Source organism: Vipera berus (genome assembly GCF_964194415.1).
Source record: "Vipera berus genome assembly, chromosome: Z".
Lineage (NCBI taxonomy): Eukaryota > Metazoa > Chordata > Lepidosauria > Squamata > Viperidae > Vipera > Vipera berus.
This window is the reverse complement of record NC_138205.1, coordinates 52,996,730-53,006,837: the sequence shown is the minus strand read 5'-3', so window position 1 is coordinate 53,006,837 and position 10,108 is coordinate 52,996,730. Positions and strand designations below refer to the sequence as shown.

At 39.3% G+C, this 10,108-nt stretch overlaps 1 long non-coding RNA gene across 1 annotated transcript; it reads right to left on the bottom strand.

The window, feature by feature from the left end:
* Positions 1 to 6,098: 6,098 nt before the first annotated feature.
* LOC308677083 lies at positions 6,099 to 9,687 on the bottom strand. The gene is made up of 3 exons (XR_014028417.1): positions 9,598 to 9,687; positions 7,934 to 7,978; positions 6,099 to 6,218 (listed from the first exon to the last, which is right to left on the bottom strand). It is a non-coding gene; the product is annotated as an uncharacterized lncRNA (long non-coding RNA).
* Positions 9,688 to 10,108: the final 421 nt, after the last annotated feature.

The following is a 10,108-nucleotide window of genomic DNA, read 5'->3' as shown; positions in this document are numbered from 1 at the left end:
TGGGAGTTGAAGTCCATGGGTCACAAAAGAGCCAAGGTTGCCTACCCCTGACCTATACTATACCTGTGCATTTGGTTTTTCTTGCCTAAGTGTAGAACCTTACTTTTTCCACCACTGAATTTCATTTTGTTAGATAGTGCCCAATGTTCAAGTCTGTCGAGATCCTTCTGTATCTTAAGCCTATCTTCTAGAGTTCTGGACTTCTCCAGGCAGTCTCTGGAGTCAACTCTCGCCAAACGTCATCCTTACATCTTCAGTCAGACTTATTGTCTTGAGATTCCTTGTTTGAACAATGGACTTTGCCAGCTCTGCTGCCCCCTTGAAAGGGTTGCTTTTTCTAATAAAAGAAATAATCCCAGGTACTCAGACAAGAACTTGCCAAACTTCCATATCATTGTCAGCAAATCGGATTACTAGGATCTGTAATTATCCACTTCTGCCACAATTGGAATGGGCTCAACATCTATGACCAACATTTTAGAAAGAGTTTATATTCTCACATCTCTCAGTTAGAACTATGAAAGCTTTCTCAAATGTTGTTTTCAGATACTCCTGAAAATGAAGTGAGGAAAATAGAATGTTTTCACTAAAAAAAAGAGAATAGTCTTATACAGCTAATTTTTCTATTTTGCCATCAAATCAATATTGTTCTATTCCCCAGTCTTTTTAATATGTTACATTTTCATTTTGTACTGCAAATGTTTTGGATTTAATCACACTGTCTTATATCACTTCCTGCTACTTTTTATGTTATACTTTATACACATACTTTTAGTTATAGATATAAAAAGATCTGATACTGTATTCTGCATTTGGGAAGCTGAAAATATTATTGAAAATTTTGTAGAGATGCAATAAATAAATGAATACATACATACGAGGGTAATCTTGCGATATACAAATGCCATGTGAATGTTCTACACATTTGTAAAACATTCTTCTGACACCAAGAAATCTATAGATTGTATCATTCGTAGCCACTAGGGCCATGAGTAATAAGAACCTTAGCCCAACACAACTGCACATGCTCCAGATGGGAGAATGGCTATTCTGAAATAGGATAAGGATAACAATAAAAAGGTGGATAACAAATAATGTATTTAATAATATAATATTTAGTAATAAACAGTGCTCTAGATAAGTAGGATTAGTCTTCTTCATCTTCCTCCCCCTCTTCTGAACTTCTGTAGAGATAAAAGGAATAAAAGATGATGTTACAATGTGCTTTTAAAACTACACAGTCTTCTAATCAGGCTGTTCAAGCTTTGTCAAGCTATTATTATTATAATAGATCCAGTATCCTTATTCTATGCTGCTTCCAAAGTAATATCCATATATTGAGGTGCCGTTTTTTTCTGAGAAGAGTAAGAATTTCAATATTTCAGAGCTGCTGAATTACTGCCATGCTGAGTAGTTACCAGGCAGGAGACAGCAACTGTACATAGGAAACATCAGAGAAGTCCTAAGACAGGCCTGTCACAATTCAGCCAATGACTCTGCCAAAAAGAGCTTGAAAAGAATATTGAGCGGTTATGAATAACTAGGCAGGCACATAACTAGGCACATAACTAGCCATGTGAATGTTCTACACATTTGTAAAACATTCTTCTGACACCAGAAAATCTATAGATTTTATCATTGGATAATGGAATTATCTACAGTATACGTGAGTTGGGCAGCTGTAAAAATTTGCTTAATAAATAAATAATCAATAAATGATATGCTTAACTTTCTATGTCCCAGACCTATTTCAGTAGGCAGGAGGATTAAAATGGGTGCAATTAAAAAACAGAGTACTGTTTATTCCTAATAAAACAGTGTTTGGAAAGATTCTTACTGTGGCATCGAAATATAAATTAAGAGTAAAACACACTATATTCTAGGGTTTATCTGTGAATTGTTTATATGTGTAGACCAAGATGTATATTTACATGTCAAAACTGAGAATTGTAACAGGCAGCACATAATGCTATTTTGTGTACTGAGATATTTTAATGAGTCCTTTGAGTTTCTGTTTCTTTGTTTGTTTTACACTTCTTACCAGCCCTAACGTCTTTTCTCTGTAGTTTGCCAACTCAGTGTCTTTCCGTACGTTGCAGTACTTTCTGTCCTGAGTAGTAGGGCTAATTACTAGCATGCAGTATTGCAGGCTAACTCTGCCCACCGCCAGGAGTTACATCCTGACCAGCTCAAGGTTGACTAATCCTCCCATCCTTCCAAGATCAGTATTGCCCCTAACAATATTGCCCCATATTGTTGGGGACCTTATTCTGATAATATAAACAGCTCAGAGAGTGCTATAAAGCACTGTAAGATGGTATATAAGTCTAAGTGCTATTGCTTTTGCTAATTCTTTTGCAAGATACTAGCCCTTTGTCAGAAAGCAACAATCAACTTCTAAATCTGCAGAATTCTATTAAACCAAGCTAATATGAAAACATCATTACAAATGTTCAAGCTCACATGATAAGCACCTCCCAGAGTTTACAAAAAAGTCCCCAAATTATGAATGTTGCTGCACTATGGCAGTCGATCACCCTTATGAATGATTGCAGAGGCACTGCAACATTCACTCATCCTATTTCCCCTCCCCTCTATTCGCAGAGAATAGAGATCTAATGTACAGCAAGATCATGCAAGATCAGTGGTGTGAGATCTCACGCTACTGATCTTGCGTGATCTCATGGTACTTTAGGCCTCTGTTCTCTGCAAATGGAGGCGCGGACGAGATCTGCAGCAAAAGGCTTTGAAAATGGAGGTAAGGGCTGAAACATCAAAGCCTTCCCTCTGTTTACAAAGTGTTTTTGCCATTTTGCAAAAAGCCTCTGCCACTGAGAAGGGACCTCTGGAGAGCCGCGATGGACACTCCCGACCTCCATTCTAGGCATGAGGCCTGCAGGACGCCTCCCACACCCAGAATGGACATCTGGAGAGCTGCAGCCACCTCCTTCAGCCTCCAGCTCCTGCCGGCCTCTGACACTCAGAACAGAGGTCAGGAGTGGACACCGCAGGTCTCCGGCAGTCTGTTCTGTGCATGGGAGGCCCAAAGTGGAGGTCAGATGCAGCAGCCGCAGGTCTCCAGATATCCATTTTGGGCATGGGAGGCCTCCCACAGGCCTTTCACACCCAGAACAGAGGCCAAAAGCTTCTGGGGATCATGATCTCATACTTAGGCACCCATCAACCTTTGCAGAGAATGTGTGCCTGATTTTCCACAAGATCAGGTCATCCAGAAGCTTCCAGGCTTTGTGCACGAGTATTTGCATGCCAACAGGAGGTTTGAAGCAACGTGATTTCATTGCCCCAAATCTCCCTTTGGCGTGCAAACGCTTTTCTGTGCTGAGCCTGGAAGCCTTTGGAGGAGACTCACCGAGGCTTTCCACCACTCCAGAAGTGGCTGGCAGCCCAGTGAGTCAGAGAGGACAAACAGGGCACGCTCGTCCTGCTCTCCCTCTGCTCTCGCCTGGAGCAGAGAAAGAAACATAGAGGCTGGAGAGGAGACAGATCTTCACAAGGTAAGTTATTTTAATTGGGGTTTTAATTGCACAGGGTTAAGTTTAATATTTTTTAAATTGGTTTTAACTTTTGTATTGTTGGTTTTTAATTCCCTGTAAACCGCCCTGAGTCCTCAGGGAAAGGGCGGTATATAAATGTAATAAAATAAAAAAATAAATAAAAAAATAAATAAGTAACCCAATGCAGCAGGATGGGGGGGAGCAATTGTGGGGCCCCAGGGAAGGGAGCATGAGGTATTTCAGTGGGTCAGGAGAGGCCTTGCGTGGTCAGTAGCACTAGGCCTCCCCATGGCCTTCCCCACCCTGAGATACCTCGTGTTCACTTAACGAGCTGTGCATTCACCCACATATTAAATTAGTGAATGCATGGGCAAAAGGAGGGAGTGATCTCATTCGATGTATGAGATTCACTCCCACGAATTCTCAAGTTTTGAATGGAATGGGCAGGCTCCATTACATTCGTAACTTGTGGACTACCTGTATATATTTTAACATGATCCCCTGAAATGAATATTTTAAGAAAATCTGGAAAATCAGGTTTTCATGTGCAAATTCTTATATTCTGTTCCTGAATTGCAGTGTTGCTGGGCTAGATTTTTCAGAAAGGTCTTATATTTTTCTGAGAAGATCTAGATCTGACAAACATAGGAGAACCACCTAAAATCATTGAAGCTTGAAGCTAATTTTTCATATCCACTAAATGTACCTTTCCATCCTGTATTCTAGAAAAGAAGCCACAGAAAGAAAATCTTCTAAGGAAAAAAAACCTCCATTCCTCTTTATATTTTTATTCATTTTAATTATATAATGCTGTAGCAGAGGGCTTTATTAATTTATCAAGCACTTCCATTTCTAAAAAGAGCCATTTGTCCATAGGTTTACTGTGAGTTTTCTGACTGTTCTTCAAAGAGTAAATATAGGATCCAATTTAAACACAAATGCAAAAGCAAAACTTGAAAAAGCCCCCAATCTGTTAGATTCAGAGAGAAAGAAAAATGATAGGAAATTACATCCACGTGTATGCAACAGAAACATACAAAAAGAGCATCTGCTGCTTTTTGTAAAAGATGTTTGATACTCCAGAACTGGAAAAGATAAAAACTGCCTTTAAATAGGAGAACTGAAAATCTTTTGAAATAAAACTTTTGGAGTAAAGCATAAAAAGATTCACTTTCAGCTAAGATAAATACAGATAGTATGAAGGATGTAACTTTCCCCATCCACAACCCCTACATGAACTGGATTATAGTTTCCATCATTCTGGTCCTTAACCAAGGACATTAAGAGCTATGATCTAACTTCAAGAAAACAAAAATATTATCTTAGTTCCTTAATTTCTGTCACCAACTTTAAAACCATCCATTTGATTTTGGTCAAAAATGTTCTCTGCTCTTTCCAAAATTGCCAATCTTTTAATACAAAGGTGGCTTTTGCACTTTTCTACCTTCCTTTTCCTATCTATTAATACAACTTTTGCACTGTGGCACAATGAAATAAGCAGTTTATGAGATATTTTATATATTTGGTATCCTTTGGCATCCACTTCAAAAATTCTTAAAGAGAAATCATTCTGATTTGCACCCTGCAGCTACTTACGTTTTCTTTGAAGTGCCTTCTTCTTCTGTTTCTGAAGTACTGATAAAAAATTAAAAGCAGAGTTTAAGCATTGCTCTGGCAGCAGTTGAATATTTCTTAATTCCCTGGCCAGCTTGGCCTAGTCTTTTATTTATTTATTTATTTGATGTAATTGGCACCTGTCTTGTTTCAAAGCGATCCTGGGAGACTTACATCATTGAAAGCATTAAAACAATAAAAGATAAATATTTCTAAGATAATACAAATGGTTATAATCAAAGACAAAGTTAATAGATGAAAGATAACTAAAAGATAAAAGTCGGGGAGGATTCTCTCTTAATTCATCAACTACCTCCAGTGTCATGCTCTCCTCTTGGGGCCCCCAGTCATCAACCAGAGCCAGGTCTTCAGGTCCATATGGAAGGTCAGAAGGGTGGAAACTGATCTCACCTCAGGAGCTAAGATGTTCCAAAGGGGAGGAGCCACAGCAGAGGTGGTCCTTCTCCTGGACTCTGCTAGCCCAAATTCCTTGCCTGGGGGGGCCTGCAGCTTGTCTCTTCTGCTGGCTGGGTGGGGTTGGCTAGCCACAAGAGGGTGAGACTATTCCTCAGGTAAGCCATGCAAGTCTTTGAGGGTAGTCACTCACACTCTGAATTGCATCCACAAGTAAACCAGCAACCAGTGCAGCTCGCAGAGCAGTGATGTAACATGGACCCCTCTAGAGGCCCTAGGAATTACATGGGTTGCAGCAGCCCTTGCATCAGTTGATGCTATTATGTAAGCTTGCTTTTTCTATGGGTTCTCCATGCATTGGATCTATCATTTCAGTCCTTTCATTTCAAATACTACTACCTTTAGATTAGCTTGTCTTTGTCTCTCCAACTGCAGCCATTGAGGATTTTACGAATGGGACATCAGCAAAAAGATGCTCTTTAATCTCACAGTGTGATCTCTTCTGTTGGGCTTGGTGGAGGAAAGTCAACCTCACATTTAAGCCTTCTTATCCAAGCCCTAGTCAAGTTGGAACATACTTTGCAGGTAAATGAATTTGTGGCAGAAGATGACAATCCTCTTTTGTGCACAGCTTCGAAAGCATTGTGCAAGGCACTTCTCCCATCCTCCATTGTGCTAGCAAGCAAAGAAATTTTGTAGTGTCATTAACTCAGTTCTCTTACAACTAAAGAGAGTGAGAGTCAGAGGATTTCTCATCAGCTAGGAACTCTCATTTGGCTGAGTGAAGTAGGATGGTCTAGAAAAAAATGCAATTTTTGCCTTGTATTTTCAACCAGGTTAGTGAGTGCTAGTACCAGGAGGCGTCCTCTGCTTCCTAGTTCTGCTTCCCCCAATCTGAATTTTTAACTCAGAATGCTCTTAGAATCTGAACTATGTTCAGCTACTAAAAATGGACCCTTTATTTTTTGCATCTTACACTACTAGAGTTGTTGTTGTTGTTGTTAATTGCGAAGTCGTGTCCAACCCATCGCGGCCCTATGGACAACGTTCCTCCAGGCTTTCCTGTCCTCTACCAACTACTAGAGTACAAGAGAAATTAAGATATTAACATTCTGTGGGCAGTGTATTTTCTATTTAGTTTATATATGCAAAGAGTTTTGGGTGTGTAGAGATAGAATAGAATAGAGCTGGAAGGGACCTTGGTGGTCTTCCAGTCCAGCCTGCTGCTCAAGCAGCAGAACCTATACTATCTCAGACAAAAACCTCTTTAAAAACCTCCAGTGATAGAGCACCCATGATTTCTGAACGCAAGCTGTTCCATTGGTTCAGGGGTCAGCAACCTGAAACAGTGAAAGAGCCACTCGGAACCGGTTCCCTCAGAAAAGGAAAAATTGGGAGCCGCAAAAAATGTGTGCGCATGTGCGTACATGCGCGCATGCGCAGAACAGGGGTTGACTGAAGAGTGGAGCCAAGGCGAGATATGCAACTACCCTGCATATTTGAATTGATTGGTTGAACTTTTTTAGTCCCACTTTTTTTTTTTGGACTGCACATGGCAGAGGACTGGGAGCCGCAGGAGACGGCTGAAAGAGCCGCATGCGGCTCTGGAGCCGCAGGTTGCAGACCTGTGCATTGATTAATTGTTCTCACTGTTAGGAAGTTTCTCCTTAATTCCAGATTGCTTCTCTCTTTGATCAGTTTCCAGCCATTGTTTCTTGTCCTGCCCATTTGTGCTTTGGTGAATAATGTAACCCTTTCTTCTTTGTGGCAGCCCCTCAAATTTTGGAATACCGCTATCATGTCTCCCCTATTTCTTCTTTTCTTTAGCCAAACCCAAATTCTGCAGCCATTCTTCATATGTTTTAGTCTGTAGAACTTTAATCACTTTAGTTGCTCTTCTCTGAACTTTTTCAAAAGTCTCAACATCTTTTATGTGGTATGGTGACCAAAATTGATTGCAGTATTCCAAGTGTAGTCTTACCAGGGTTTTATAAAGTGGTACTAATACTTTGCATGATTCTATGCCTCTGTTTATATAACCCAGGACTCTATTAGCTTTTTTGGCTGCTGCTGCACACTGCTCATATGCAAGTGATCATGCACTAGGACTCCAAGGCCCCTCTCACAGTTACTGTTTTTGAGCCAGGTCTCACTCAATCTCTATTTATAACATTGATTTTCCTCACTCCTTTTGCTACTCACTCCTCTTTGGAGAAGTTTCACTAGTGGGAGTCTCTTTTTCAGATCTGACAAAGAACCGATAAACATTTTAGCAGAGCAGAAGTTAAAAAGAACTCTGGTGCAGTTAAGATTGTCTTTTTCCAAGGAAATATCTTGGAAGAAAAAAGTTCTAAATTAAAGAACAGCCCTTGACAGACTGTACTACTCACTCAACGTTTGGAGAAGTTTCACTAGCGGAAGACTCTTTTTCAGACCTGACAAAGAACAGAAGACATTTTAATAGAGCAGAAGTTAAAAAGTGGTGTTGGGCTTAATATATGTCATTTAATTTGAGTTTAGTTATGATCTATGAAATAAATGCATGTTTTAATGTTGTTTGGGAATGAGACTTTTATCAATTCGTCTAGTTCACAGGTCTGCAACCCGCGGCTCCAGAGCCGCATGCGGCTCTTTCAGCCGTCTCCTGCGGCTCCCAGTCTTCTGCTATGTGCAGTCCAAAAAAAAAAAAGTGGGACTAAAAAAGTTCAACCAATCAATTCAAATATGCAGGGTAGGTGCATATCTCGCCTTGGCTCCACTCTTCAGTCAAACCTTGTTCTGCGCATGTGCGCATGTACGTGCATGCATACACATTTTTGTGGCTCTTTTTTGTGGTTCATTTTTGTGGTTCCGAGTGGCTCTTTCACTGTTTCAGGTTGCTGACCCCTGGTCTAGTTGATACAAAATACTTGCAATATACAAAGGCATGTTTGTTAATATTGGTATATTTAATAAGTCACAACTGGTTATAGCAAAACTTTTCTTCTGAAAAGATCCCATAGGAATACTATACAAAATACATAAAACTGTATGACATGGTTTGCGCACCTGACTCAATACAAATAAGCCATAGTTTCATTTCAGGTTTTGTGAATCCAGCCATTGTGATTTATTCCAGAAATAATTTTCTGGTCATCCACAGTTTGGCACAATGTGGGAACTGCAGTATGTCATAAAAACGTCTACCAAAAAGGTTCAAAATACCGCTTTTTTCTAAATACTATAGCATGTATTTGGGCATTTCAAACTGTCAGTCATCTAGAAATCACAGGTGTAGGACAGGCTGGGATCAAGACCATTGGCTATTACAACAGCCTCCTTCTCCTTCTCCACAGAGAAGCCAGAGTGGTTCTGAATTACTTCTATGTGGGCAGAAAATAAGGGTGCCTCCTGTTCCTGAAGACAATGGATTGGCTTACAGGATCCAGAAGAAATGGAGAGAAGCGAGGGAAATGGCAAATTCAGGAGGAATGGCTGGGAAGCTGCCATCTTTATCCACACTACTGCAGTGCTGGCTTAGATGACTTTAAAATTCAATGAGAGACTTTAAAACAGGAGCAGTTACCTTTAAAGAGAGTACAACAGATGGCTCTAGACATCAGTTGCCAAGTAAAAGCCAACCTTTGTTAAACACTGCAACCCAATCCTAATGTATATGTACTCAGAACTAAGCCCCAAAATGACAGGATTATATACTGCTCAAAAAAATAAAGGGAACACTTAAACAACACAATGTACTGTATTTAATAGTAGGATGTCTTATCTTCTGTTCCCTTTATTTTTTTGAGCAGTATATTTTTATTTATTTAAACAAATTTATGGCAGCTTGCTAAATCTAAAAAACCCCCACCATCCAGTCACATTATTATTATTATTATTATTATTATTATTATTATTATTATTATTATTATTATTATTATTATTATTATTATCATCATCATCATCATCATCTCCAGGCTTGCCTAAGCCACATATGTAATACTTGTGGGGGCATGTTTTTCAGATCCAATAACTAAGTAGGAAGTCACCAATGGTCGCTTTTGCATTTACACACCTGTTTTTCAAGTATACCCCTCTCCATTCTATCCAGAAGTGTCCTTAAACAAACAATTAAAAAGAAAAATGGTGAAATCGTAGCCTGAATAAAACCCTTTGACAATATTCAAACAAAATGTAGCATACATTTCAGTACTGGAAAATTACACAAACTCTTAGCATTTATATGAAAGATGTATACACTGTTTCCCTAAAATAAGACCTACCCGAAAAATAAGCTTTAGCATCATTTTTCAAGATGCTCATAATATAAGTCCTACTCTAAAAATAAGCCCCAGTTAAGATCATCAGCCAGACAGACGCATTTAGTACCATATTTTCCCCAAAATAAGATCTAAGTGTAAAATAAACCCTAATGCTTCTTTTGAAGCAAAAATTAATATAAGACCCGATCTTATTTTCAGGGAAACAGGGTATATATTTCTGTTTCTCAACATAAGACTCAAAAGATCTTTTCAGTCACAAGACACTTTTGTGCACATAGAAGCAGTGTGGAGGTAATAGAAAGC